The sequence below is a fragment of the Pan troglodytes genome, chromosome 10 (assembly GCF_028858775.2).
Source record: "Pan troglodytes isolate AG18354 chromosome 10, NHGRI_mPanTro3-v2.0_pri, whole genome shotgun sequence".
NCBI lineage: Eukaryota > Metazoa > Chordata > Mammalia > Primates > Hominidae > Pan > Pan troglodytes.
This window is the reverse complement of record NC_072408.2, coordinates 131,726,178-131,737,535: the sequence shown is the minus strand read 5'-3', so window position 1 is coordinate 131,737,535 and position 11,358 is coordinate 131,726,178. Positions and strand designations below refer to the sequence as shown.

General features: G+C 44.8%; 1 long non-coding RNA gene and 1 pseudogene across 2 annotated transcripts in view; one reads left to right on the top strand and one right to left on the bottom strand.

The window, feature by feature from the left end:
- Positions 1–1,596: 1,596 nt before the first annotated feature.
- LOC104001729 (uncharacterized) overlaps positions 1,597–11,358 on the top strand; it is a 42,098-nt gene continuing 32,336 nt past the window's right edge. For both annotated transcript variants that reach the window (XR_010147866.1, XR_010147865.1), the window contains exons 1-3: positions 1,597–1,668; positions 6,378–6,442; positions 8,473–8,584. This is a non-coding gene — a long non-coding RNA (uncharacterized LOC104001729). The remainder of the gene's footprint in view (positions 1,669–6,377; positions 6,443–8,472; positions 8,585–11,358) is intronic.
- LOC112205112 (U6 spliceosomal RNA) lies at positions 7,268–7,364 on the bottom strand (annotated as a pseudogene).

Below are 11,358 nucleotides of genomic sequence, written 5' to 3'. Positions count from 1 at the left end.
TTACGTACATATGTATGTACATACAGACACAAATTGGACCATTCTCAGTATAATGATTCTCAGGTTTTTTTTTTTGTTTTTTTTTTTGAGGTGGGGAACTAGATAATTATGGACATCTTTCCATACTAGCATATCTAGATCTACCTCATTCTTTTTAATATTTTTGCTAGTATTCCGTTGTATGAATGCCCTATGATTTACTTAACCTGTCCATCAGTATTTGTTTCCAGGTTTTTGCTATTATAATGCTGCTGCAAAGTACATCTTCACACGTCTTTATTTTGTCTATTCATATTTCTGTAAGATAGGTTACTAAAGTTGGAACTGCCAAATTAACACTATCATACTATTTTGTTTTTTAATTTTAATTTTTTTAAAAATGTAAAATGTGCAATTTCAAGAGGAGAAACTTGAACGCAAGGAGCAAAATCTATTTTTATAACATCCTATTAAAAGCTTGCTTTACATAAAGATTTTGAAAGAATAGCATAAATACAAGATTTCTATTTTAATTGGATTCTTAGGGCTAATAAAATAATCAGCCTTAGCACTTATTTATTTATTTTTTTTGAGACGGAGTCTCGCTCTGTTGTCCATGCTGGAGTGCAGTGGCGTGATCTCGGCTCACTGCAAGCTCCACCTCCCGGGTTCACACCATTCTCCTGCCTCAGTCTCCCGAGTAGCTGGGACTCCAGGCGCCCGCTACAAAGCCCGTCTAATTTTTTTTGTATTTTTAGTAGAGACAGGGTTTCACTGTGTTAGCCAGGATGGTCTTGATCTCCTGACCTTGTGATCTGCCCACCTCGGCCTCCCAAAGTGCTGGGATTATAGGCTTGAGCCACTGCGCCCGGCCAGCACTTATTTTTATAATTCTTCATGATTACTGTGTTACTGTCCCATGATATTTCACAATTTTTAAATTTTTCAAAAAAATTAATCCTTAATGTGCATATTTTTGAATTGTTAATATAACTTTTTGAGGTGATGTCTTCATGTGTTTCAACTACTTAAAAACTTTTAAACAGTATATAATAAAAAATCTTCCAGGCCACTCACACCTGTAATCCCAGCACTTTGGGAGGCTGAGGTGGGCAGATCACCTGAGGTCAGGAGTTCGAGACCAGCCTGGCCAATATATATATATTCATATATATATATATGGCAAAACCTCATCTCTAATAAAATACAAAAATTAGCTGGGTGTGGTGATGCATGCCTGTAGTCCCAGCTACTCGGGAGGCTGAGGCAGGAGAATCTCTTGAACCTGGGAGGTGGAGGTTGCAGTGAGCTGAGATGGTGCCACTGCCCTCCAGCCTGAGTGACAGAGCGAGACTCAGTCTCCAAAAAAAAACAACAAAAAAATCTTCCATCCTTGTCTCCCATCCACCCCTTCCCCCCAGCATGTACTTGCAGACTTTATGCATATACAGTGAGTACTGTATATACACAAATAATTAAAAAATTATAATATATGTAATTCCCCTTTACATGAAAGGTAGCACACTGGTCTGTACAGTCTGTCTGCACTGTGCTATTTCACTTTATATTTTTATAGTTTGACAGACTTCTAACATTTCTTTTTTTTTTTTTTTTTTAACAGAGTCTTGTTCCTGATTGTTAAATTTTAAAGCATCCCAAAGTTTGGTTTCACACTTGAATGAATACCATGTAAGGATTCACTTACATAGATGTGGTTGCCTGAATCTTAAGAACAAAATAACATTGTTTGTATTTATTTAAATTAGTGTTCCTTTTATGGTTTGCCTGAAAGCACAACAAAATCCTCACCAAGATATTACAATTATGACTCCCATACAGGTATACTGTTTAGAGATTGGCAAGCACCTTTTAATTAAAGGAGTCAGCCAGCTTAGTGTGCAGTATTTATTTCTGCCGGAAGAGGGAGCTTCAGGGACAGACTTTGGTTTAGTCATGAAGCCTGCAGCACTCCCAAGCGGTTGTGGTTGACCAAGCAATTTATGCTTTTACCTTTCTACTTCCAGAGGCTTGTTTACTTATCAGTAAGCATTAATTTACTGTCCCCTCAGATGCCTTTTACTTTCTTCTTTTCTGCCTAGAATAAGCTGCTCTTCCAATTTTGCAGCTACATGTTTCCACCCCACTTGGAATTTCTCCATAACATCCATTGTAGCTATCCTTCAATCTACAGCCTCAATTTCCTGTTATAGCTGGTCAGGTCTAATCCCTCAAAATACTCTGTCCCCTGCTTCCCTTATCTGCTGGCCACCTTTTTCCCCCACATACACACTGCCATGTCCCACCCTTCACTCAAGTTGTTCCCTGCCACCTCAACAAATTTAAGTCCATAAAATAGAGTAAGTGTTCCTGATTGTTAAATTTTAAAGCATCCCAAAGTCTGATTTCACACTCGAATGAATACTATGTACGGATTCATTTACATAGATGCGGTTGCATGAGTCTTAAGAAAAAAATAACATTATTTGTATTTATTCAAAGTACTGTCAAGATATAATGTCAAGATCTAATTCAAAGGTTCCACAAAGCCTTCCTTGACTGCCCCCAACGAAGATTATCCATTTTCCCTGAAATCCCATTGACTTTTCTATTTTGTAAGGAGGCTCATGAGACTCTGTCTAAAAACAAAACAAAACAAAAAGAAACAATCAAACGGCTTGCTTCTGTTCTTTGATCTGCTAGTAAGCAAAAATTACACATGGTGACAGGAGCTATGTGAGGCTGTCAGGTTGAATGGGAGGAGTTTGGGATCCTGCTTGTGGATGATTGGAAGAGGCTTTCGGGAAAGACAGTATTTATGTGAGACCTGGAAGATGGGCCTTAGCTTTGCAGAAGGTGGAGAGGCAGGAAATAGCACGGGGGCCCTGGGGCTGGAAGACTTGGGCATATTTGAGGAACAGAAAGGAGACCAGCATAACTGAGGTGGGAAAAGCATGTGAAGAGATGGGGCTGGAGGAGGCCGGGAGCGGTGGCTCACGCCTGTAATCCCAGCACTTTGGGAGGCCAAGGCAGGCGGATCATGAGCTCAGGAGATTGAGACCATCCTGGCTAACACGGTGAAACCCCGTCTCTACTAAAAATACAAAAAAAAAAAAAAAAAAAAAAATTAGCTGGGCGTGGTGGCAGGTGCCTGTAGTCCCAGCTACCTGGGAGGCTGAGGCAGGAGAATGGCGTGAACCTGGGAGGCGGAGCTTGCAGTGAGCCGAGATTGCACCACTGCACTCCAGCCTGGGAGACAGAGAGAGACTCCGTCTCAAAAAAAAACAAACAAACGAAACAAAACAAAACAAAACAAAAATTAGCCAGGCGTGGTGGTATGCACCTGTAATCCCAGCTACTCGGGAGGTTGAGGCAGGAGAAACGCTTGAACTCAGGAGGCGGAGGTTGCAGTGAGCCGAGATTGCGCCACTGCACTCCAGCCTGGGTGACAGAGGGAGACTCCATCTCAAAAAAAAAAATTTTTTTTTTTTTACAAACGGTGTCTCCCTCTGTCGCCCAGGCTGGAGTGCAGTGGTGTGATCACAGCTCACCGCAGCCTCAACCTCCCCAGCTGAAGCCATCCTCTTGCCTCAGCCTCCTAAGTAGCTGGGACTACAGGCGCGCACCTCCAGGCTTGGCTCTTATTCTTTTTATTGTTTTTGAAACTATAGAACCTATTTTTTAAAAATGTTTTGGTTGTTTTTATTGCTGCTTTTCCTTTTGGGGTTAGAACACAAGTTTTGATGGGAAACAGGTTAGAACACATTCATCTCTTCCCATAGCGATGGTCATAGAAAAACAGGGCATATTTATAAACTCTCAGTTGATCTTAAAATGTGCAAAAGCTGCCGAACTCCCGGGAGTGAAGGGCGAAGCTCGTTAGCATCAACTGTGGCTGGGGAGTGACCGTAGGCAAGAGGGAGGGGCAAGTGTGACTCAGCGCTGTGTGGGCCAGTGTTTAGAGGCCAGCGTGTCCCTGCAAGCACGTGGGACAGTGGTCTGTTCTGCACTGTGCGTGACTCCTCGAGGAAGTCCACTTACCAGTTTCTCCTCACTGGTATTTTTGGGAGTTTCTGAAGAATGCTTGCACTCTCCACAAATCTGTGCTTGTTGTCATTTGTCACTCAGCCAGCTGGCTGCCTTGGGAGATTCTGCCCATGACCTCTGACATCTTAGACTTGGCTTCTCTGGGTTGCCTCAGGGATCTGGCTCTTTCCTTAGGACAGCTAGACATGGGGGTAGTGAAAGGAAATTGCAACGCGGAGAAATCACAATTGTGTGCCGCAGATATTAATGCTCCAGGGTCCTGCTCCTTCCCTGGGGGATCTGATAGGTCATTCCTGTCTTTGGCCCAGAGCTGACATCCTTCCTTAGCTATATCCCCCAAACCTGGAGCCAAACCTCACCCCCTTCTGTGGGGCCCAGTGTAAGGAGAAAAAAAAAATTTACCTCTCACCCAGATGACATCATCATAACCTCCAGATGATGTTATTACCATTCTGCTCTCAATGAAGACAAAGTTAACGTTAGTTTGCAGGAATTTTAGCATATGTATGTATGTATGTGTGTGTGTATATATATATATATATATATATATATGAAACAGAGTTTCACTCTTGTTGCCCAGGTTGGAGTGCAGTGGCATGATCTCTGCTCACCACAACCTCTGCCTCCCGGGTTCAAGTTATTCTCCTACCTCAGCCTCCCGAGTAGCTGGGATTACAGGCATGTGCCACCACACCTGGCAAATTTTGTAGTTTCAGTAGAGACGGGGTTTCTCCATGTTGGTCAGGCTGGTCTCAAACTCCTGACCTCAGGTGATCCGCCCGCCTCGGCTTTCCAAAGTGCTGGGACTACAGGTGTGAGCCACTACGCCAAGCCGGTTCTTTTCTTTTAATATCATATTAAAATAGAATTTTGGCTTTTCCTTTGGGCCAAAACAATCATTAAATTTTTTTTTCTCAGAACAAGAGTTGTCTTTCCTCAAATGATGAATTAGAAAAATATTGAAAGTTTGAAATAACAGCACTCTCATGCTTCCAGACACCAAGCAGATGCTTGTTCTTAAACCATTTACTGGCAAAGGGAATGGGATGGCCAGTGATAGGTCAAGGTTAGCCAGGATCTTCTCCTGGGGGTGGGATTGCCATCCCTGAAACAAGTGAATGTGAAGAGAATTTTTATTTATATTTTTAATTAAACATATTATTTAAAATTTTTTTTTAATTTTTTTTTTTTTTTGACACGGAATCTCGCTCTGTCACCTAGGTTGGAGTGCAGTGGCTCGGCTCACTGCAACCTCCACCTCCCAGGTTCAAGCGATTCTCATGCTTCAACCTCCTGAGTTGCTGGGATTACAGGTGTGCACCACCACACCCAACCAATTTTTGTATTTTTAGTACAGATGAGGTTTCACCATATTGGCCAGACTGGTATTATTACTATTATTTTCTGAGACAGGGTCTCACTCTGTTGCCCAGGCCAGAGTGCAATGGCGAGATCATGGCTCACTACAGCCTCGACTTCCCCAGGCTCAAGTGATCCTCCCACCTCAGCCTCCCAGGTAGCTGGGACTAATAGGCGTGCACCACGATGCCCAGCTAATTTTTGTATTTTTTGTAGAGGCAGGGTTTCGCCATGTTGCCCAGGCTGGTCCCAAAGTCCTGGGCTCAAGCGATCCACCTGCCTCAGCCTCCAAAAGTGCTGGGATTACAAGTGTCAGCCACTGCGCCCGGCCCCTAACTTTTTACTCTGCAGAAGAGAAGCATCAGGCCTATAAGCAGAACTGAAACTGAAATCTCATTGGTCCACCAACTAGAATTAGACTAAGTGGTAGTACACGGATTAGGAAACAGAAAAATCAAACTACAGAGGTTTAAACAAGAGGGTATTTAAACACCCTACAGGAAAAATCAAACTACAGAGGTTTAAACAAGGGGATGTAAATTTTCTCACATAAGAAATCTAGCTGGGGACGGTGGCTCATGCCTGTAATCTCAGCACTTTGGGAGGTCGAGGTGAGAAGATCACTTGAGGCCAGGAGTTTAAGACCATCCCTGGCAACATAACAAGACCCCTTTCTCTACAAAAAATAAAAAATTAGCTGGGCTGATTTAAAAATAGATTCTATAGTTTCAACAACAATAAAAAGAATGAGAGCCGGGCCTAGAGGTGCATGCCTGTAGTCCCAGCTACTTGGGAGGCTGAGGCAGGAGGGTTGCCCGGTAGGTCAAGGCTGCAGTGAGCTATAAGTGCACCACTGCACTCCAGCCTGGGAGACAGAGTAAGGTGCTGTCTCAAAAAAAAAAAAAAAAAAAAAAAAAAGGAAGAAGATGACATCTGGATTTGGATATAAGGGACTCTGATGTCAGGGTGTGATTCTGTTGTTCTTTCTCTCACAGTTGCAAGATTATTGCCACAAATCCAGACACATCTGTATTCAAAGGAAGAAGCAGAGAAGATTGGGGTCAGCCACATGAGTTTCTTTTATGAAGAAAAGCGTTCACTGACTTCCTTCAGGTCTCGTTGGTCAGAACTGGGTCCAGTGGCTGTCAATAGCTGCAAAGGAGGCTGTGAAGCAGGGGATAGGGTTTTTATGTTTGGTTTAGACCAAGGTTTCTCTAACTCAGCACTATTGACTGACGTATTGGCCTGGAGAATTCTTTGCTTGGGGCTGTCCCGTGCATTGTAGGATGCTTAGCAGCATCCCTGGCCTCTATCCCGTGGACCTCAGTCATCCTTAGTTGTGACAACCCAGAAAGTCTCCAGACATTTTCTAAGTTCCCTGGGAGGCAAAATTTTCCCTCCTTGTAAACCACTGGTTTAGACCAATTATAATCCATTAGTTGAAGCTGAATATGTCGCCACCCTGAAAAAACAATCAGAATGCCATATGGGTTTGAGGGTAGGCAGCTGAAAGCAGCGGTGATGGAACCTAAGGGCACCTACTTTTGATCTGTCTTCTGGATAAACTCAATGTACACATCCTTTTTTTTTTTTTTTTTTTTTTTTGACATGGCGTCTCGCTCCGTCACCCGGGCTGGAGTGCAGTGGTGCGATCTCAGCTCACTGCAACCTCCACCTCCTGGGTTCAAGTGATTCTCCTCTGACTTCTTTCTCCCAAGTAGCTGGGACTACAGACATGCGCCACCATGCCCAGCTAATTTTTGTGTTTTGTGTAGAGACGGGGTTTCACCATGTTGCTCAGGCTGATCTCAAACTCCTGGGCTCAAGTATCTGCCTGCCTCGGCCTCCCACAGTGCTGGGGTAATAGGCATGAACCACAGCACCCAGCCAAGGCTATTTCCTTTTTTAAAATTTAAACAGGTGCCATGCTAAACTACTCTGTATCATTCCAATTTTAGCATATGTGCTGCCGAAGTGAGCACAGGTATTTTATTTATTATTGTTATTATTAGTTTTTGAGACAGAGTCTTGCTCTGTCGCCCAGGCTGGAGTGCTGTGGCATGATCTCAGCTCACCGCAGCCTCGACCTCCCAGGCTCAAGTGCTTCTCCTACCTTAGCCTTCCAAGTAGATGGGACTGCAGGCATGCACCACCATGCCTGGCTAATTTTTGTATTTTTCATAGAGATGGAGTAGCACTATGTTGCCCAGGCTGGTCCCAAACTCTGGAGCTCAAGTGATTGGCACACCTCAGCCTCCCAAAGTGCTGGGATTACAGATGTGAGTCACTGCATCCGGCTGGCTATTTTTATCCATAGATTTTTGCCCTTGTGTGCATATATATCTGAAAGATAACTTCTCAAAGTGAACTTGCTGGGTCAAAGGCCATATGCATTTTAAATTTAGACAGGCTTTGTCAAATTCCCCTCCAAAGAGGTTACACAAATTTACCCTTCTACCAACAGCCGTCAGCAGTGCCTGCTTCCTCACACCCTAACAACACAAGGAGCTTCTCACACTTTGCTTATTTATCTGCTAGGTGAATTACAGTATCTCATGATAGTTTTCTTTCTTTTTTTTTTTTTTTTTTTGAGATGGAGTTTCACTCTTGTTACCCAGGCTGGAGTGCAATGGCGTGATCTTGGCTCACTGCAACCTCTGCCTCCCGGGTTCAAGTGATTCTCCTGCCTCAGCCTCCCGAGTAGCTGGGATTACAGGCATGTGCCACCACACCCAGCTAATTTTGTATTTTTAGTAGAGATGGGGTTTCTCCATGTTGGTCAGGCTGGTCTCGAACTCCTAACCTCAGGTGATCCACCCGACTCAGCCTCCCAAAGTGCTAGGATTACAGGTATGAGCCACCATGCCCAGTGATAGTTTTACCTTAAAAATTATTCTGTGTTCCCTCACACAATAAGGACCTCATTGATTATTTCACTTGACAAAGTCACTTTCCATGTGGAAAACACTTCTTGAAGCCCTTGGGATCTCAGCTGGGGACGCGGAGACTTTGCCCTCCAGGAGGGCATCTAATGTTTGTGATGATTGCCTCATCTCTCGTTTGCACTGAGCTTGTGTTGCTAATTATTAGCTATGGTGGATGCAGAGAGAAAGACGGAATTGGATATGGAATGGCAGAAGCTATGACAAACTGCAAGAGTGCCTGGCTGTCACTGTTTAAAAAATTATAATGTTTCTCAAAGGTAATTTTGTTATAAAGTAATTGTGCAGTTTGTTCATTTAACTGTGCAGTTTGTTTATTTGTTCATTTAACAAATAAGGGACTGTAGAGATGGGGTCTTGCTATGTTGCCTGGGCTGGTCTGGAACTCCTGGGCTCAAGTGATCCTGCTGCCTCGGCCTCCCAAAGTGCTGGGATTACAGGTGTGAGCTACTGCACCCGGCCAGCAGGGCTGTCCTTTTTCACTTGCCCCAAACTCAGTGGCTGATGGACTGATTTGCTCCTGGAATCTAAGATTCATGCAGCCACAGAGGGACAACCCTCGTGACTTAGCTGAAGCGTGTAACATTGAAAATAATTATAGCCGGGTGCAGTGGTTCACACCTGTAATCCCAGCGCTTTGGGAGGCCGAGGTGGGTGGATCACGAGGTCAGGAGTTTGAGACCAGTCTGCCCAACATGGTGAAACCCCGTCTCTACTAAAAATACAAAAATTAGCTGGGCATGGTGGCATGCATCGTGGTGGGCAGGAGGATCGCTTGAACCCGGGAGGCGGAGGTTGCAGTGAGCTGAGATCGCACCACTGTACTCCAGTCTGAGCGACAGAGCAAGACTCTGTCTCCAAAAAAAAAAAAGAAAAAAAAGAATTATGGTGTGCCCATGCTCACAGCCGAAATCAGAAAACAACCCTAAAAAACAACCCTAAAAGTCCACCAGTGTAGACCAGGCACAGTGGCTCACGCCTGTAATCCCAGCTCTTTGCTCTGTCACCCAGGCTGGAATTCAGTGGCACGATCTCAGCTCACTGCAACCTCCACCTCTCGGGTTCAAGCAATTCTCCTGCCTTAGCCTCCCGAGTAGCTGGGATTACAGGCATGTGCCACCACAACTGGCTAATTTTTGTATTTTGAGTAGAGACGGGGTTTCACCACGTTGGTCAGGCTGGTCTTGAACTCCTGACCTCAAGCAATCCACCAGCCTCGGGCTCCCAAAGTGCTGTGATTACAAGCATGAGCCACTGTGCCCAGCCAAGAACAGTTTTTATATTTTATTTTCACATTGAAAATCAGTCACATTTGCTTCAGCCTCAAAGAGCGTGTTTATGTAAAATTAAATGAGTGCTGGCAGCAAACTGCACTTTTTTTTTTTCTAAACAGGAAATGGGTTAATGGGTATGGAGTTGTAGTTTTGAAGGATGAAAATGGGGACCGAGTTTCAGTTTGGGAAGACGAAACTGTTCTGGAGATGAATGGTGGCAACGGCTGCACAGCAATGTGAATGCCCTTAGTGTCACACACACAAATGGATGAAATGGTTAAAAACTATGTGCATGGTGGTAAGACGTGGAAAAATGTTTAGAAAGCAGGCAGAAACAGGAAACAATTGTTGAGTCTTCCATTTGGGGGGCTTCTAAAATGTTCCCAGATGGTGGAGCACTGCCCCCTCCCAGCGTGGGGAGGTTTCTGTGCGTGCTCACAGGCACCACGCTGAGTTAGGGGCTGGCAAGGGCCCTGGTGAAATGTTACCGAACCTAAATTGAGAGTCCATGGCCAAAAGCCAGAGCATCTCTCAAGCGTATGCAGGCTGTCCTGGTACCCCAGTTCTCTCCAAGGCCACCACAAAAAACATAAGGCAGCCACAAGGGGGAGTGGGGAGGTGACTCGCTCCTAGCCGGGTGCTGGCATCACCTAAAGGAAGTGGGCACCGAGCGTGGTACCCGCAGGTGGCACCACCGTTCCCCACACCGTCCCTGCACCCCTCCATCTCCGCACCCCTCCATCTCCTCCGTCCTTTAAAAATTGTGGTAAAATACTCATAACACAGAACTCGCCATTAAAAAAAATTCACCATTTTAACCATTTTGAGTGTACAGTTCAGTGGCATTTAGGACATTCACAATGTTATGCAACCACCTCCTCCATCTAGTTCCAGAACATTCCTTCATTCCCAAAGGAAACCCCTGTACCCATTAGTAGTCACCTCCTATTTCCCCCTCTCCCCAGTCCCTGGTGAACACCAATCTGTTTTCTGTCTCTTGTTCTTTTTTTTTCAGACAGGGTCTTGATCTGCCATCTGGGCTGGAGTGTAGTGGTGCAATCATAGCTCACTGCAGCCTCAAATTTCTGGCCTCAAACAATCCTCCTGCCTCAGCCTTCCAAAGCGCTGAGATAACAGGCGTGAGCCCCTCTGTGTTCTGTCTATGGATATGCTTACTCTGGAGATTTCCTATAAATGGAATCTTGCACTGTGTGGCCTTTTGTATCTGGCTTCTCTCACTTCTTTTTTTTTTTGAGACAGAGTCTTGCTCTGTCGCCCAGGCTGGAGTGCAGTGGTGTGATCTCAGCTTACTGCAGCCTCCGCCTCCCGGGTTCAAGTGATTCTCTTGCCTCAGCCTCCGGAGTAGCTGGGACTACAGGCGCCTGCCACTATGCCTAGTTAATTTGTTTGTACTTTTAGTAGAGACGGGGTTTTGCCATGTTGGCCAGGATGGTCTTGAACTCCTGACCTCAGGTGATCTGCCCACCTCAGCCTCCCAAAGTGCTGGGATTACAGGCGTGAGCCATTGTGCCTGGCCCTGAATTCTCTCACTTAGCGTCAGGTTTTCAAGGTTCATCCATGGTGTAGTATGTATCAGTGTTAAAAAAAAAAATTCTTTTTTTGAGATGGGGTCTCTCTATGTTGGCCAGGCTGGTCTCTAACTCTTGACCTCAAGTGATCCTCCTGCCTCAGACTCCCAAAGTGCTGAGATTAGAGGTATAAGCCACCATGGCCAGCCAATATTTCATTTCTTTTTATGG